This window comes from Embiotoca jacksoni, unplaced genomic scaffold (genome assembly GCF_022577435.1).
Source record: "Embiotoca jacksoni isolate LCO1_2020_lvr unplaced genomic scaffold, fEmbJac1.0.p SCAF_45, whole genome shotgun sequence".
Classification (NCBI taxonomy): domain Eukaryota; kingdom Metazoa; phylum Chordata; class Actinopteri; family Embiotocidae; genus Embiotoca; species Embiotoca jacksoni.
This window is the reverse complement of record NW_027185398.1, coordinates 1159281-1178764: the sequence shown is the minus strand read 5'-3', so window position 1 is coordinate 1178764 and position 19484 is coordinate 1159281. Positions and strand designations below refer to the sequence as shown.

The following is a 19484-nucleotide window of genomic DNA, read 5'->3' as shown; positions in this document are numbered from 1 at the left end:
TGCTTTGTCTCAGCTGTCAGCTGGCCAGTGAAGGAAAAAAAAACATTCACGAATTTACCCAAAAATACCAAAAGTCGAGTTCAGAGCAGAAAAGCAGGCGGATAACAGCCGCGTCATTATTTAGTCAGGGGGGGACGTTTGTCGTCTCTCGAATCATCAAGGTTCATGCGATTATTTTTCACACTCACGTCGTCGAAGACTAAACAAAACACCGGCTGAGGCAAAGAGGGTTAGGGCATTTCAAGCAAAAATGTTAGTTGAAATTCTCTCTGAACTACTTGATTATGGATTAATTAATTCTTCTGATGTCGTGCTCAGCTGTGGCAGACTGATGATTTGCTGGATTTAACTGGAGTTTGACTGCACCTCAACATAAAAACAGGGCAAGTCAGAAAAGAACCAGTCACATTTACTGATCGATTTTTTTTTAATATATATATATATATATATATATATATATATATATATATATATATTTTAACGACTATTTGAAAATCGTGACCCATTCCGTTTATCGATTCATTTTATTGATTATTGTCTTGACTGTTTGATTAATTATTTAGTCAGAAAACTGTGGAAAGTGTCTCCTCCTGCGACTGTCCATCAATCAGCCCAAAATCTGAAGAATATTCAATTTGAAAACGAATGAAACCAGCAAATATGCATATTTGAGAAGCTGCTTCCTAAAAAAAAAAAAAAAAAAAAAGAATAAAGTTATCTGTCAGTCTGACGAAACAAAAAAGATGTGTCAGTTATTGTAACGCCACAATAAGCAGGACAATTCAAACATCACTTTTCATTAATCCCACTCAGCGCTTCGAGAAAGTGACGCTGAGCAGGAACGTGAGTTGAAAGTAAAACTACGAGGATGCGCTCCCACTGCGACGACCTCGGTGTCACGATGTAGTGATTCACGGTCAGACTGCGAGCTCTTCGTCATCGTCATCATCATCGTCGCCGTTGTCAAGCGTCCTCCCACTGAAACCCGTTTGCCACAACGACCTCACGTTCACACCGGCATTCACAAACCGAAACCAGTCACTCTGGTTTCTAATCGACCGCAGGAGGTTGATCACAGCTGACCTACTTCTTCCTGTTTCTGGGTCACAGTTTGGGCAATTAAAAGCAACACGGCCGATGACGACCAACTGTAGAGACGTCGAGCCTAAATACACAGACTGTAGATAAACGCTGGTAGTATCCTATGATGTAGGTCCTCTAATGGCTTTAAAAAAAAAAAAAAAGAAAAGAAAAGAAAAGAAAAATAAAGAACAAGTTTTAATGCGTGTCTCATCGCCAGCGGCTGCACAAGTTGCCGCTTGCAGCTTTTCTCTTGTGAAATCTTTGGTTACTTTGACCGACCAATTTTAAAGTGTTCGCAACTCGTCTTGTCGCATGCAGACATGACGGGAAACCGCCATCCTGGACTTTATAGAGTTTTCAAACTGCACGATGAACGGCCGGATAGATAAAACACCTTTTCCCGACTTCAGAGAGATGGTGGGGGGGGGGGGGGGGGGGGGGGGGGGGCATGTTCATAAATCTGCTTCGAAATTATAGACAACTTCAGAGATTGGCTGAGTATCATCACATTTTTGAAATTCTCTTCAGTAGCCAATAAGTACTCTCCAAATAGGAGCCACTAAAAGCTAATTTAACATACTTTAAATGGTGCCAATGTGAGAGAATGTAAAATAAATTAAAAATTAAAAAAAAGGTCCAGGCTAAAAACGGTAACCCACAGCCTAACAAACTGACAACATAATACTTCCTGTTTACTTCCTCAAAAACCTTCATATTGTGGCAACTGTAGGTTAAAAACTTTTCACCTACAGTCTTTGGTATTTAAATACTTGTGGCCGATATTCACCAGACTTTATTCATCAATCATCAGAGAAGAAATACAGGTGAAAGTTACAACATAAAGTCTCAGTAAATCAAAGTTTCTCCACTTAGAAAAGCTGCCAAAACGTTGCAAGTGACTCACAATAATCAGTTTGACCTGACGAAATTGATGCCAAAGTATTTCTTTTAAATACACTTGAAAGGAAATTTCTTTCCAGTCGTCTCTTCCACACAATTACTCACGAGGTCGCATCAAAAAACGGGCGGTGGTTCAAATCCACTCCGTCGTAACGGTTGCTTGTAAATGAATGAAATGGAAACGAAGGTAAAAGAAAAGGAAAAAGTCACCCTCGATAAGAGGATCAGCTAAAATGCCTGAAATGAAAAACATTTTTCGAGGGCTGATTTCAGTTTTGCCGCTGTTGGGTAACACTTTGAAAGCGGAGCCGAGTCCGGCCGCCTCTCCGAAGGGCAGAAAACAGCAGCGCAGGTGAAATCTGATGGTTTCAGAGATCCGACTTTCCGTGAGGGTGAAAGGTTCGTCGACCTCCTCGACCCCTGAGAGGAGCGATCGAATGACGTTTCACCGTAGTTCAGGTCCTGGTTGCGGACTGAAAGGCGGCGCCCTCCGAGAAAATAATGCCGCCAAATCTATTTGATCTGGCGCTGCATGAATAATTTGGGGAACAAACGCAGAGGAGAGCTGCGATGCTCATAAATATTTACTGCTACACGATGAAGAAGCTGCTCTGTTCAATGACAACTTTAGAAAGCCGACGGTACACAAAGTCAGACTGACTCCGTGAGCACTGATTGCTGTGAGGTCTTTGTGACCACAAAACCTAAACACAGCGGTTTACCTGCAGGAACAGCTGTTCGGCAATCGAGAAGCAGCAGCATTGGATTTGGGTTGTTATCAATGCTTGCTTTTCCTAATTGGCTGCAGGAAATCAATGTACAGTGAAAAGTGAATCGCTATAAGTGCAAGAAAAAGTTGTTCCTGTGACAGGAAACACATGTTGGACTTTTTTTTTTTTTTTTTAAACTCTGTTACAACGAGTTCATCTTTCATTCTTAACTCAATAAATAAAATTTAAAAAAAATAAAAGCTTAATCAAGCAGCAATTTCACCTTTTCATTTGTGAACTGCAGTTCTGCTTTTTCTTATTTTGGAGCCACTACGTCCCGCCCACCGATACCGGAAACCTGACTGCACCGCAGGCCTGTCAATCAAACAGAAACGCCCCCAAACAATATCTAATTAATGAGGAGATTATTTTCAGATAGACTTTATCGAGTGACACCATAATGACTCGTGGAAAAAGAAGTTATTGACTTTTTATTTCATGAGAGAGGTTGACTTGGAGTCTATGGAGCCGGGGGGGTTGGATCTAACGACCTAGTGGCCCTGAGTGGTATTGCAGTTCAAGGACTTCCTTTTTTTTTTCTTGACTCGAAAGCTACGTCCACTTTTACATACAGTTTATGTTTTGGACATTTACGACTTAATCTTTCATTCCTACTCCACAAATATTAACAAATGGGAGCTGAATGTAATCAGTTGGAAACTCGACGGTCCGAAGCCCCCGAAGGGGTCGCAGTCGGCGATATTTTCTCTACTACTTTTCTATTCCCTCTGATCCGCAGACAGACCAGGCTTGTACCGTACAGTGTACCAGACCCCGCTGGCTGTGGCCACAGTGTGAGTGGGCGGTCCTCAGCTGCTGCTCGATACTACATCACGTCCAGATCTTTCTGTACGATCTTGCGTGGGACACGACCGACAACAACCAACTGTCCGTGTGCTTTAAGGGGAACGCAAAAGATATTGAGAAGCAAAAGCAGATTAGGAAACCCTCCCAAGTCCTACGACATACAAGCAACCTGAAAAACGTGCAAAAAAACAAACAAACATATGATTTACAAGTAAAGATTATGCGAGAACAGTCCACAGGAGAATCTAAAGGATAACTCTGGTTTATTTTAGCTTCGGTATGTCCGAGTAGTATCTTCGGATGGAGATCCCTACGGCTAGCAAATTTTTCTTTTTTAGCGCATTAAAACATTTGACATTACTCATGTAAAAGTCCTATTTTTTCTAAAGATGCAGTGAGCTCATGCCAGTCGCCTCCTTTTATGCAGTTTAGTGTGACGCCCTGTATCCCACGAATCTCAACAGCGAGGAGGTTATGATAATGTCCAGTGTTTAAATCCTGATGGCCCGTATTTGATTTTTAATGACCTTTTTCTTCACATCTAACCTCGACCTGCAACTTCTAAATGAGCTATTTCTCCTTCACGACTGCGATCGTGTTCACCGAAATACCAAAACCAGTTGGACACCTACTCGGCCCCATCTTTGTTATCTTCGAACCAATAATCGCTCGTCTCTGCCGTCGGACCTCGACCACACCTGTAGCTGCTGGTGGTTCCTCACGGGATGATAAGCGCGCAGCTTCAAGCCACATCGTGTTTGTCTCTCTCCGCGTTGTTTACGCGTCGAAGCGCTCGTATCGTATGGGAAGCGTTTCATTTATTGCTGCGACGAGACGCACGGCGGCTTCGGAGGCTTTCGTCCACTCTGAGCGGCGGGCGTGACGTAAATCACGCCTTTAAGCAACGCAACTGGGTCTTAAGATTAACAACGTTCGCAGTCAATCGTGAGCTTTCGAACAACTGCCGGAGTAGCTGATAAGTACACACCGAGACACACACACACACACACACACACACACACACACACACACACACACACACACACACTCTGGCATCACAAAGAGCCCCTGTTGGTCTGCCGGTGGGTATTGGAGTGTTTGGCCTCGGTATAAATTGGCAGCCAGCTGGAGCGACGGACACTGAAGGCCTGCATCAGTTGGACGGAGCCAGGAGGAGAGGCCTCTGCTTGTTGTGGAGGCTTTGGCTTCACTTCAAAACACACACACACACACACACACACACACACACTCCTAGGCCACACACACCGACTTTGACAGAATCCACACCACAAAAAAAAAAGAAAAAGAAAAAGAAAACCTGCAAAAATGGAAATGCAGTCCTGCCTGAGTATTCACACGCGTCCACCGTCACACACACAGTTATTGTCTCCTCTTAATTCTGTTTGATGGCCCTCAATCCTGCAGCCAGGACTCGGGGTGCCTGGGGAAATCAGTCAGACAATAGACGCGATCCAAAGAGAAGCAGACTGCAGCAGGCCAGGAGGGCCGGGCGCGCCTGCCAAGAAGCAGCAACACTTGAATAATTGAGCTTTGAGTTGAGGTTGTGAGGGCCGGGTGGTGGAGTCAGTGGAGCTAATGTGTAATTTGCCTCACAGGTCAGACAAAAAAACGCGGGGAGAGAAATAAGACTCGGAAAAAGAGAAACTACTGGAACGTCATTTTTTTTGGTATTTGATTTAATCCTAAAGCGACTTAAAGAAGGATCTGCATCCGAGGAGGTCGAAGGTCAGACGGCGGGCGACGCGTTATGCCCGAACGTTTGCTCTGACGCAGATCTGCGAGGGTGAAATACTTCCTCCTCTTTTTATTTTTGACTTCTTGAGTCAGAGCAAGCGCTGAGATTCGGCCGATGAGTCTTTCCCAGAGGCGTCGCAGCGAGAGGTTGGTATTCACAAGTCTGATCACACCGACGAGTCCGGCAGTTAAAGCACCGGAACGACAACTCGCGTTCTTTAAAAGGTTGATGTGCCTTTTCTTCAGGAAATGTGGAATTTTTGTAGATACGGTTGGAGGATTTTCCGGATAAAGACGAGGTGTGATGCAGAATCAATCCTAAAGGGCTGCTTTTAATAATTATCGATCACTTTGGTGATCGTTTTATCAGTAAAACAATTCCTCGCTTGGATTATAAAGGACAGAATTATAAAGGCACCACTTAGTAGTTCCACAGTGGACTCTTAAATTTCTTTTTAAAAAATTTCACAAGTACTGGTCATACTGTGGTCATATGGTCGTAATTATGGTCCAAAATGATGTGAAATTGCATATTTTTAATTGAAAAATTGAGCATTTTCGTTGCCTGAGGACCCCCATACACCAAATACACGCACCCAAGTATCCCACAAATTTAGAGGAAAATGCTCTACAGTCAAGTAAATGTCATTTTCTGATCTGACCGGACTGTTGTAGCTGTTCTATCAGTTGCCCACTTAGTCATTATATCCACATTACTGATGATTATTTATCAAAACTCTCAGTGAGTAAATATTTTGTGAAAGCACTACAATATTCTCACAATATCAATATCCGGGTATTTGGTTGCGATTTCTGACTTCGTCCATCCGAACCGTCAAAATTCTCACAACTAAGACACGGAGACCCTTTGAGACGCTTCAGGAAACCCAACAGGTGGTTATTTTCTTTGACGTCAGCGAGGTCGTGCACAAATTTGGACGCCTGCTCGATGCTCCGTTTTCCTCAGCTAAGAAGTTTGAAAGACTTCCTCGCAAAGGTTTTGGCTTTTCTCTCCTGCTCCCTGCGCTCCGAGAAGGTCGGAGCGATCCCGCTATCGATCGCAGGAGCCGATGTCCCTCCGATGAGAGCCAGCGGAAACAACCGCTACGTTGAGCTGCTTGTTTGTTTACTGGAAGGAAGCTTACACGCTTCCTACGGAGATTAAAACAGCCACAGAGCAAAGCCAATTTTGTGACACTTTTATCTCTTGTGACAAAAACACGCCGGGAACGGGTCGAAAAACACGTCGCGAAAGACTCGCGAGGAGGAAAAACATACGACTGACTGTGTGTGGACCGGTGGTGGGTTTAATCACATAGATCAGCTGTAGTCATGTGTGGCTCAAACTGGGATGAGCTAAATCGATCCTGAAGGGGGAGGAGGAGGGAGGGGGAGGAGGATTGGGTAGATTACAGCTGAAACACTGACCGGGTTCGTACAAAAAACGACACACACACACACACACACACTCATGACACTATAAGGAGCTTTGGACAAACGTTTCCACTAAATGGCATGCGCCATTAGCATCGCCGAACGGGGCCTCGTTATCCAGCTCCTCGGAGACGTCGGAAAAAAAACAAAGGCGCCGTGGTGGAGCGCGCACGGGTCCATGTGGAGAAGATATCAGAGAGTAAACAGTCTTAATATCCAGAGGCTGAGGGACACGCTGGCAGGAAGACAAAGAGATGAGGCTCTGAAGAAATCTGCTGAAACATGATGTTCACGCCTGAGTTTTCGCCACAAAAAAAAATACGCTGAGTCGTGAAAGTTACAGTGTGGGATGTCACCTTACACGACTGGATTACCTGTCCAGTTGTTTGGAAGTTTGTTTCTGTTTTTTTTTAATATAATTAAAGCTGCGCTAAAGCAACACTTTTACATAACAAAACCAGTGGGTCAAAATTGCAATAATGTCGTGATAAATCCACAAATAATCATCACAGGACTTCGCAATCCCAAAAAGCGTCTTTCGGCTCATTGTTTTGATTGTTGTTGTTTTTTGGCCAATGCAACAAGTGTGATCTTGCGTTTGTGTTATTTAAGTCACCGCAGATTGAATCAGTTGAGTTAGTTTCTATTGGCGATGACAGTGCAGTCACTGGACGAATGAGCGGTACTACAACGATAAATAAAAATAAAAAAGCTAACAATGTAGCTCGCATGCCGTCGCTTGCAGAAAAGAGATAACGAGGGTGCAAAACTACAGTTGTCCATGTTTAAGCTCCCGAAAGTACATATGCGTTAATATAGAAAACCTGTACGATGTTATAACTACGACCGAAGTACAGGTTGAACTGGGAAGAGCGGTAGGAGCATCTTTCCCTTAAGGCAGCTGCTAATGTGTTTAAAGGGACAGGACACGATATGAAAAATACAAACCACAGCTGTAATATAAAGGCAAGTGGGAGCGTTATGAACTATGTTTACACCAACAACGTTACGCTTTATTCTACCTGTCTGGCAACAAAGTGAACGACTGTCTGAACTCAGTTGGTGCGGGCCGGGAAAACTGATCAAAGCAGGGGTTGAATATCACACTTATCTCCATCAGCTGGACATAAACACGACTGTAAATGAATCCTAATGTTGCTGCTTGTAAATTGGCAGAAATTCAAACTTCATAAAAGTGATTGATTGTCTGTCTGATGTGTTTTTGCAGCTTTTTTTCTGCTGCCAAAAAAACGTGTACTCGAGTTTCAGGCAGTATTCGTCTTGTTCTTATAGACAGAGAAGGTTTCCAATAATAACTTTTTCCAGTTTACTTCTTTCTTAGTATGTTAAAAAAAAAAAAAAGAAGATAAAAAGTGTTAAATTTAGCCGTGATGCTCCTGCGACGCCCTCCAACAATATCACCTGTCAGTTTAACTGTTTTATTGGTTGAATTTTCTATTGTTTTCTGTGACTCCTCCAATTTTTTTTCCAAACAAACAGGGGCTGTCAGTGGAAACATAAAAATGCATCACATCCTAAGAGACAGCCTTGTTTTTTTTGTTTTGTTTTTTGGAAAGCTGAAACACATCTCGAGTGTTTCCACAGCACAAGATGCAGCTCTTATAAAGCTGCTACCGGCCGAGAAAACACAGATTTCTGACAGTTTTCACATGTAAATATGAGATTATTAAGGCTTAATTTCTACCAGTTGAAAAGGTCAACGTGTTGATCGTTTCGCTTCACTGCTCCGCTGGGCTCTTGATAACAGCATGGACCACACCTACCAGCTGCAGTCCCTCCTAACTGCAAACGCTGAAAACCTCGGCTGAACTTAACTGCCCTGTTTGTCCGACTTGAGATGCAGACACCGTTCTGTCTGTGAGGAAAAACGTCCCAATCGTTTACCACCCCCACCCCACCCGAGAAATCTGACAGATCAACATCCCTGTTGGACCTTCACAATCGTTTTTTACTCGGCGGCCAAATTGGCTGATAAACTGCACCGATACCAATAAAGAGTCGGCTTTAATTAAGTCGTGAAATACGAGTAATGAGCGGAGCTGACTGCGGAATGAAGGAAAACACGGAGATAACAAGCGAAGCAGCTGGAAAAAATGATTCCACTCGCGGGAAGAACCGATTGAAACTCAGGTTTTGCTCAAAGTACAAGGGCATAACAAGCTGTACGAGCTGAGATGTCAAGATAACAATGTACTGCGAGTGTATTTCCATGCAGCGCGGCAAAATGATCATTAAAAGCCTTTGTGTGGCAAAGCAGCAACTAAAGAAAGAAAGCAGCTGGAAAAATATAAATGAACCTGAAGTAAGCTACGTCGTTGACCTCTGGACGGCCACTTGTGATGAGTGGATTAAGTAAAAGGCTATCGGAGGACGGTTAGTGCGTGTGCCCCCCCACCCCACCTCCACAACCTCGATGTTAACTTACCGCTGTGATGCTGCAGATTTTTTTTTTACCCTCTTGGTCTAGATTTAACATGAATTGGCCGTGTATTTCAAAAAGTGACTCGGTTGTTATTTCATCAACTGGTTAAAAAAAAAATAATAATAATAAAAAAAGACACATCAGGATCTGTCTGACTCAGCACAGCAGGTGATTGATGGATTAATCACTTCCGCTTTGCAGGGCGGCGTGTCCCCACTGCAAAGATTTAAACGAGCGAGGAAAAGTAGAAACGAACGAGCCTCATCAGGGCGAAGTCTGGGGAGACGTTGTGCAGCTGCATCACAGAAACAAACACGGCGTCACATCAAATACAGATTTCATTCATGACGAGCAGAGACGTCGATGTTACGACGCCGGTCGCGGCTGAGCCGGTAACCCAGACGGTATTAGCCGGCTGCCTCCGAACCGTCGGGTAAATCTTGACTCACTTCAATTGGCTGTCTGCCACAAGTTAAGATTTTCGTTCTCTTTCTGTCGCGGTGTCCTGAGGCTAAACCCCCGCCCCTCCCCCCCCCCCCAACCCTCCCTCCCATCCGCCCAACCCTCTGTTAAGCTAAAAATAATCTTTATAAAAGCATGATTAGAGCTGAAACAAGCGTTTGTCTGATGGACAAGATGAAAGGATTAGCTTTTATCGTATTAAAAAAAGAAAAAAAAGAACAAAAAAAAAAAAGCGTGTCGGTATAGTTTGAATAAAAAGGAAAAGCCACAACTTTGTGACTTAATGCTGGATACGCGTATGAAATGTCAAAAGTTAAGCTGCCGTACGGTAGCGGCAGTTTAGCTTAACTATCGCCACAGAGGGAAGAGGAGGTAATCTGTCGCTAGAAGTTCAAGCTGTGACTGCATCACCGGATACACCGAAAAACTCTCCAACAGTATTAACTCCCACACTCGGTTAACGACCGTGGTTGGGCTGCACGATGAATGGTATTCAAATCACAACCTGGATTCTGACACATTTTATCAATCGTTCCTACTTTCTCCGCACAACAACTGACTTTTATTCACGAACATTTAAGAGTCATCACCGTTTTATTTGCCTCAGTAACTTTAGGTGTTTTTAGGCATAACTGTCAGATAGTTGTGCTGAAAAAAATAAATAAAATGAATGCCATAAAATTAATGTGGGGTGTTAAAAAAAAAAGTGTCAAAGTCGAATATAATATGTGCTGATAACACCATTTGATTTCTGAGGCCCATCTTGCAATATTTTTTTTTTGAGTTTCACTCTGTATCTGGTAGATGAGTGCAATTACTATTTATCCTACATTTAAAAGAAAAAACACAAGTGAAAGAAAATCAATTCTAATCAAAGAAAATTGCGATTGTCATTTCTTTCCAGAATCGTGCAGCTCGGTAATTTACAGGATGCAAGAGACGTCTTCTCTATACCAACACATAAAAAAACAGCTTTATTGTGATAGACATTTTTCCCCTAATTAAATGTTCAACTGGTTGGAATGAAATAAGATTCAGTGCTGAAATCTTAAAAGTGTTTGAATTCACTCACCAGCTGTCCTCTCCTGTGTCTGTCTACAGGCCCTCGTCAGAGCTGCCACTTCTTTAACACACTCGGTGCAGACGGAGTGCAGGAGTCTCCTAACTGACACTTATCCTGGCAAAAAAAAACAAACTCCTGCGATATATTTTAAACCTTTATTTACCCAAGGAGTGTCAGTATTTTCTCTCCTCAATCGCCCCGCTTCGTATTCACAGCTCCACCCAGTGAAACCACACTCACCTGCAAATTTCTGCAGCTTTAGCAGCTCCACCGGTGTCTGCTTAGGTTAAAGCCACATGAACGGTAGCGCGTCATGAAGTTCGACGGTGCTCGCTCTGTTTCCTGCTTTCATTGCTGAACCGGGAATCGATAACCTCGAGCGCTTTGAGCCATATCGTCCGCACGCAGCGGTTTATGCTCTTCAAATTACGTTCACATTTCCCTCAAGGCCTCTATTTCCGGTCGTAAAGAGGATGTTGCCCTTAATTTCCCTTTTTTGTTTTTTTTACAGTAGCAGGGGTTGGATGTAATGGCAGCCCACGGTTATGTAAAACTGCATCCATTCAATAAGAATAGTGTCCGGGGAATACAGTGCAATAAAGCGACAACCGTAGGGGTCATTGTCATCATCAATTAACCTCCTGATCATCTTCTCAGTTCATCTTTTTATCTATAAAATGCGGAAAGATAAAAAGAAAAAAAGCCCGCAGATAATTCATTTACTAACATCATAAATAAAAAAGCAGCAAATCCTCGCAAGTTGCTGCAAACGGCAAAATCTGAGTTTCAGCTACAAGAATGACTGAAGAAGTTTCTGCTAATCGATTGATCTCGTCTGCTCTAAAGTAAATCGATTCCCGTTTTGTGCCAGAAATTAATCCAATTCAAACTCCCTCCAAGTCCGACCCAGTGGAGCCATATTATAGCAGACAAAAGTGCTAAACTGTCGATATTAGTAGCTTCAAAAAAATTGAATAAATCCATTTATTATAACTGAAATTGAGCTATAAAAACCAGAAACAACCAACAATTATTTTTATTATCACTGAATCTGCTGTTTATTTTCTCGACTAATGGTTTAGTTGACAACATTCTTAAAAACATTGTGAAAAAATCTCCACCGAAATTCCTGTGAGCCCAAGATGACGTCTTTTGAATGTCTTCTTTTACCACTGACAGTCAAAAACAAAAATATATTCCGTTTACGATCATTAAAATGGAGGAAAAACAGCCAATTATTTGATTTTATAAACCAAAACGAGAATGTTTTTGCTTGAAAATGATTTCGGGCTCATTGTTTCAGCTTCAACGACAACATCGTCTCGAATTTCTGGGGATAAAGTTTATTTTTCATTTTTAAGTGAGCAGCTTGGTGGGCCATTTCTTTATGTATTCAAATAAATACACACAAAAAAAACACCTTTTTCCATTTGAAGTGTTCAGCATGGTGGCCCTCTTCTTCATTAACACCTCACTTCCTCTGCACCAGTTGATATTTTGTTTTTCCTCAAGACAAAAACTCACCAGGTATTCAAACTGTAAAACTTTCATTGACTGAAAATTTCCGACATACTATTCCTGATACTAAAATACATCACACAGCGTCTGACCTTTTTTAATCCCCCGTTTCTGAGATGCAAAAAGTGACTGTCAGTCCGGTTTTACACCTGTCACATGATAAAAACCACACACCGCTGAGAGAAAGCTCCTCGGGTCAGAGAGGCACCTCTTTCTGAAGGTCTCGGTCCCGCTGACGGCCGGGATAACGACACCGGAGACCCCGCGGCTGACAGGATCTGAGAGGAAGGAAAAGGTCCTGCACACAACTAACCTTTACTGAGAGGCCGTCGCAGGTCACTTCACTTTAAACGGTCACAGTGGCAGCAGGCAGACAAAAGACACGATTCAAACCCATCTAGGCTTGCAAGCAAATCACTATTTTCACGTGTTAATCGCTTTTACGACTGACTGACTCTCTGGTGTGGAGGAAAAAAAAAAGAAAAGACCAATCACTATTTCCCAAAGCACAAATGGATGCCTTCAAACTCTCCAAATTTAAAATCGAAATGTACAAACATGTAGTAGAGAAAGGCAGCAAGATGTTTTGCGAAGCTGGAACCAACACGTTCTGATCGATTAATCAACTTCTGGTTTTCCATACGAAACCAAATCCACTGAAAAACCATGAATCCTCATCTGTTATCCGCATTAGAGGGATGGATGTTTTTGTAAGGAACGCTGCAATTCCTCAGGAAGAAAATAAGACTCACAAATCACCAATCTATCAACCAAACTATTTCTTTTTTTTTGGTAGACAAAACTAACAGTAAAAATTCCAGTTTTAGTTTTGATTCAAAATAAAACACTCCAGTGCATCATTCAGTCTGCTGTGCAGAGGAGGCTTGCTGCAACAAGGAGGATGCAATGAGCCATGACGTGGGTTTGTTGGTTAACAGGCTCGCAGCGCTGTAGTCTTGTCGTTGCTTTTTTTCCAGTTTTAACCACAAACTTGTGGGCTGCAGGCCGCAGGCAGCGACGTGCACAGATCCAGAGATGACAGTTATTACCCTTTTACTGTACGAGCCGGGGCCAAAGTACGAGCCAAGCAAGTAATTAATTCCTCATTTGGGCCCACCGACGTTCATTTGCGAAAAGGCTTTCTGGGGTCGTTACAGTGACGGAGACGCTAAACAGCGCTGTCACTCGTGCGTCGCTCCTTGACGGACGTCGGGGAGAAGTCAGACCTTCGCCGACCCTTGACCCCGTTTTTATCAAACGGCTGACAGACCACCAAATAAAAGCTGAGCTGTTAAGATTGTGTGTTTGCAGTTTGGCTTAAGAGGAGAAAAATCTAACTGCAGAAAACGACAGACATGTGGAAGAAGCTTTTCCAAACTCGCATTGTTTCTTTCTCACTTTCTAAACTCTTATTTTATTTATTTTTTTGGTTTGGTTCCCTGTGAAATCAACTGAAAAAGCAGGACAGCAGCGCTTTGATGTTTACGTCAAAATAAACGCACTACATTTCACTCGTTTGGTCTTCAGAACGTAAAAACTCTTTTAATTTTAAGTTTGCGTGACCTATAAGAACTTTTGAGGTCCAATTAATCAAGCTGACAACTCACATGTTCAGAACTAGATTAGCTGCCTTTTTTTTTTTTTCCCCTTTCAAGGCATCAAGAACAAGTCGAGAACATAAAAGGCCGCAATAATACTGACGGCTGATTTTGCTGATTTCTTACTTGGCAGCTTGGCAGTTAAATCGTAAAGTTGCCGGCACTGACAGCTGGAGAGCAAGCTGTGGGTTAATGTCCAACTACCGGCCAATAAAACATAAAATAACAGAAGTGCTAAGCGTGGATTGATCTGTTCAGCAGCAGTAGGCTGGTTTGGTTGATGGCATTAAAGACAGTATGTTGACTTTGCCTTCTAACTGCTGAAGCTTCACCGATATATCCAATAATAGATCAGCTGTTGGAGTCACAGAGATTCATACCAAACTGTGAATTTGTGTTGTTGTTGAACTCCATAGTTTCAACTCATTAAAGAAACAAAACCTTTTCGAAATCATTTTCCACTTGTAAAATGTCCCACGTGGACCGTGGTCACAAAAAATGGATCAAGATTGATTGTTCGTTATTTGTTTACTCGAAACTTACTTGAAACTCTCAAATATTGATTCCGATCACATATCGACTACAAAACTAGCGAGTGAACAAAACTTTGTAAAGACTTTACTCGCAATAACCACGTTAGTATGTACGACAGCGTCTGAATCTCAAAACAAAATCCATCATGTCGCACAGCGAAAATATCACTCACCGACGAGTCGACACAAATTTAGAAAAAAAAAAAAAAAAAAAACTAAATCAGCGGCAACTGAGAACCGTCCAGCGTGGCTACGAGAGGGAAGCTCACGTCACCTGAGAGCCAAAAGAGGAAACCTTTCCAGGAGACGCTTTCGGGATCCATACAGCTAATGTGCACCGTCTTCCTGTCTTCATTTAATTGGATGAACTAACAAGTCGAGCCTGGAAGCCGCCCAGCTCTCGTTCACCAGCCTGCCACAGCGCTACATCCCGAAACACAAGAGAATGACTTTTTTACAAATGAAGTTCAACAACCGAACAAACGCGGTCGTGTCATCCGCATTTAAGGCGTCTCGCACTCAAACCCGTCCGGAGAATAAAAGCGGACCAAGAAAAAGAGCCGTTCACCGGATGTGAAAAACCTCCCGAATCGAGTACGAGTGTTTTTAATGTCGACGCAAACCGTTTTAAATTCACGCCAACCTGTTGAAAATCCAGTTGTTTGAGATGTTGACATAAAACAGATACGATCAGCGGGGGGGGGCACGAGCGAGGCCATAAATCTTATCTGGAGAGCCGGAGTAAACCGATCTGACTCCCAAAAATAAAAAAGATAAACATTCACAGCGAGGCTCTATCGACATGATCCAAAATAACAACAAATAAATCATCGCTACCGGACCGGGATGGAAACTTCACTGTCCATCTTCTGAATTATGTTCTGGAGAATTTCATTACACTTCAGTCCTCAGGTGAATTTATCACTTTTGGATTTTAACACTCTTCTTTGGAGAATTTTGCTTCTACTTGGTTTTCTTTTTAAGGAAACCACCAGGTGAATGTAAAGATGCTCTTCTCTCAAGCTGTTGTTCTCAACCGGTAGTTCTTAAAAAAAAGGCAACAAACCCAAAACGTTTGAAAGTACTCAACAGATTTCTCTTTACACGCGAAGCGTTTCATTTTTTAAGTTTCGTTATTTCCGTTTCTCCATCGCTAACAGTTCTCGAATGAGAGCCAATTACTGATGCGACAACGTTGGTTTAGGACGTTATTGTCACGGCAACGCTGGCAGCAAACGGCTACTCCGCGCACGCTGTGTCATTAGAAATGTACGTCCTTCAAAATAAAAGCGCCGTAACAAAAACCATTAAGACTTTAAAAATAAAAGTTGGACTTTTTTTCTCCCCTATTACTTTTTGTTTTCCACTCAAGACATCTCCTAACTACTCAAAAATGGCCCCCGCCAGCTTGTTTCACTCTATTTTAACACTCTTAGTTTATTTTAACGCAGTCACAGCAGAAAGTGGAAATTCCTCTTTGCTAAATATCAGCTGTTCTGGACACGCTGTGACGTTTTGTCTCGTCGGCTAACTCTCTCAAAGCTTCTTTTTTTTTTTTTCTGCCATTTATTTCCACAGACATTTTGTTCTCTCTATTGTACGTCCTGTCACTAAAGAGCGAGCCTGCCAACTGGCAGACTCTCCATTCACAAAAAAAACCCACAAAAAACCAGCACAATCAAGACTGGCCCTCATTCATGTCAATGGGACCACCGCGTCGACACACCACGAAGCAGAAAAAGCTCAGGTAGAAAGTAGAAACAAAAACAAAACCTACAAAAAATAAAAAGGCTGAGTCGTCCGGTACAAAATTCAAACCCGCCTTCAACTTCTGCTGCAACAAATGCAGCGTCGGCTCCCGTCGCATCGTACCGACCGGCTACGGAGGCGTCACGTGCAAGTTCTTTTGTTGCATTGGCAATTCAAGTAAAACGTCGAGACGGTGGATAAAATAAATAAATCGTACGGCACCCGACGCCTTCCAAATACTCGCACGTCACTCACGAAAACGCATCTCCTCATCCGTTAATGTCGAAAAATCGATGCAACAATGGATTTTTAGCCTTTACAAAGTGTATTATAACCTATAATACACTTTGGCTTTTATTATTAGATGGATTAGGAGGACTAAGCCAAAGGGTAATAATCAAACTTTTATCTGAATGTGGATTAAAAAAAAACCGTTTGATACTTCAGCTGCAGCTTCGCTGCTACTTCCTACGGCTTGATTTGCGAGCGATGGATTGTCGGCGGCTCATTTAGGGAGCTGCCCCGACATCATTTCCCGTCCAAGAAAGAAAGACAAATGCATCTTCTGGCGCTTTGAGCTGCTATTGAGTTTTCTCATTATCAAGCCGCCTTTAAGAGGCCGCATCCTGCTCGCCCGTCCTGCAGGGGCCGACAGTTTTATCAGCCTGCCCGCGGGGACCATTAACATTGTTTTTAGCGGAGCGAGTGGAGATGCATGTTGGTGGGAGGGTGGAGGGGGGAGGCGGAGGGGGAGGGTAAAAGAGGTCAAGAGTGATATTCCTTTAAGATCTTGCTTTAAAGGTGAGAAAAGCTTCTTTTTTTTAAATTCAGCTTCAGGTCAGAGGTCGACTGCACAGAAACGCTGCAGGTAATTTGAGTGTGGTGGAGGGTTTGGTGGGGTGGTGGTGGTGGGGGGGGGGTGTCCCCTGCAAGGCATGCAGAAAGCTTGACGTGAAAGTTGATGCGAAGTGTTACGCAACAGACGTATCATGCCGGACCTTCAAAGTGCAGGTCGAGTGACGTTCAGCTGTCCGGGAGCCGTCAGTCAGGTGGTCATTCAAACAAATAAATAAATAAATAAATAAATAAAAAAGGTGACGCTGTGAGAGGACGAAGGGGATCGTCTCACTTTCAGATTTACACTCCGGTGCGTCGGAGGCCGATTCTCCAGAAAGAAAAAGCGCAGAAGACGAAGACCTGACCCTCGCCGGCGTCACGTCCTCTTTCCGACGCCGTGAAGGGAGCGTGCTCGCCGGGCGCCGGTTCGAGGCTGAAGCTCGGAAGAAGCGGAGAAAAGAAAACGACGGTTCGTGTACTTAAAGAAAAATGTAAATAAAGCACTGATTAATTCATCAGCAGGCAACAGGCTCGCGTTTTATTCCGTTTACGTCCACTGCTGCCGGCGTGCAGCTTTAAATGTCGGCGTAACTACACTGACTTGAATCCAGCGCTAAGATGATGATCAATATTAAAGTCTGTGATTTATTTATTTTTTAGCACATATATGCATTGATTTGAATGACGCGCAGATCAAAAATATGTGCAGAAATCTGTGTTACAGCTGTTAAAACAGAAATATAAAGACAATATTTGACTGAAGCTGCAACTAAGCTCTTCGTCATCTTCAGTTCATTTCTAGTTTGAGTCGTAAAAACCCCCGTTTTTCTTCAAATATAAGGAGATGTGACAGAATTTGGTATTTTTTTGAGGAAATTCAACTTTAAAAACATCCCCAGTAAGTTGTTGTTGTTTTTTCCTTTTTGTAACTTGGTTCTTCCGTTGAAGACGATGAAATCGCATCTTTAAAGTGCTTAAAATGACCTCTAATCTTTCTCCTTTCTCCCACCAAAAAAAATAACCAAACCACAATCTCTAGATATGCAAATATTATTTTCATTTCAAAAGTTTTGAACTACGAGATGTATCCGGTTCCATTTAAAAGTCGACTCTCAGTTCTCAGGCTCTCGCTTGCCTGAGTTGGACCGAGACGGCCTTCGAAAACTGACAGAAATCCTGCTGTAAAACCTCAAGATGTCCAAAAAAACAATAAATAAATAAAACAAGAAAGAAAGAGAGAAACCTTCCCGCTGCGGCGGACGAAGATGAAACACGAGCAGCTACTTCTTGCCTGCTCAAAAACATCCGAATGCAGAGATCATATTCCAGCTGAGGACAATAACAGCTTCGTTAAGACAACAGACGTGTCCTATAATTGTAATTAAGACCACGCTTGATAAATAAATAACAAGACATCAACATCTTTTTGACCTACAAGTCACCCCGCAGAGCAGCTGAGAGGCTGCAGGGTCCCTGAAGTGGAAAAGTTAAAGGGGAATCTGAAGCCTGATTTTTGTCCTGCTGTGTTTATGTGAAGGTGATTTTATTTCTTTTTTTATTATTATTTATTATTATTATGTAGCTGTATCTCCCCCACTAATAATAAAAATAAAATTTAAAAAAAAAAAAAAAAAAACTGCACAGACTTGTTGGCTGCTTTTCTGCATGCTTCACCCCCCCCCCCCCCCCCCACCCACCACCACCACCACCACCACCATACACCATACAATGTCACACAGGGTTTGCTGCTGCAGCAGCAGTCTGTCGAAGGGGCGACATCCACCCAGAAGGGGAAAAAAAAAATGCACCAACTTTGTGTCTTGATTTAATCCAAACCTCATGCAGATCCTCCACACACACACACACACATACACATATATATACACACACACACACACTGAACTTTGGACGGCAGGAGGAAGGAGGTTAGCCTAATGGTGGACCATGAGCTCTTTTCTTCAAGAACATTCCAGCTCAATGGGAAACAGGGAACCTGGTGTTTGGTTCAGAGGAGCAACAGCATTTAAAACATGACGAGACAGGCGGAGAGGCGGCGGGCAGAGCCTCCTCTCCGGTACTGCCGGGACCGTGTGCATCCACGGCGGGCGTTAAAGCCGCCTTTCACAGCCCCACTTTTCCCCTTCAAAAACACCCCCCGCACGCACGCACACATCCCCGGGTGCGCGACTGCAGGGCCCGGCGCCGCCATACACCGCCGCACGGACACATACAACAACACGCATAGCATGCCCCGTAGCACCAGGCGGAAAGAGACATGCGAAAAAATGAGGAGGAGGAGGAGGTGGAGGAGGAGGACGGGGTGGGGGGGGGGGGGAAGAGAGAGCGAACCGGGACCGTAAACCGGCCGCCGAGCCGCCGAGGACGGGGACGTGCGGGTGGGCGAGTGGAGTTGGGCGAAACTAACCTGTATCGGGAGCAGCACGGTCCGCTGGATGTTGGGCTGAATCCGAGTTAAATCCACTATCAGTAAAACAAAGAGGCGAAAATGACCGAGCGGCCGCGGAACAGGCC

At 43.3% G+C, this 19484-nt stretch overlaps 1 protein-coding gene across 1 annotated transcript in view; it reads right to left on the bottom strand.

Moving 5' to 3' along the window:
• The window catches only part of LOC138210358 (polycomb group RING finger protein 3), a 46316-nt gene extending 26832 nt beyond the window's left edge, over positions 1 to 19484 (bottom strand). The window contains exon 1 of the mRNA XM_069169456.1: positions 19378 to 19484. The gene's annotated coding sequence lies outside the window, so the exon portion shown is untranslated. The remainder of the gene's footprint in view (positions 1 to 19377) is intronic.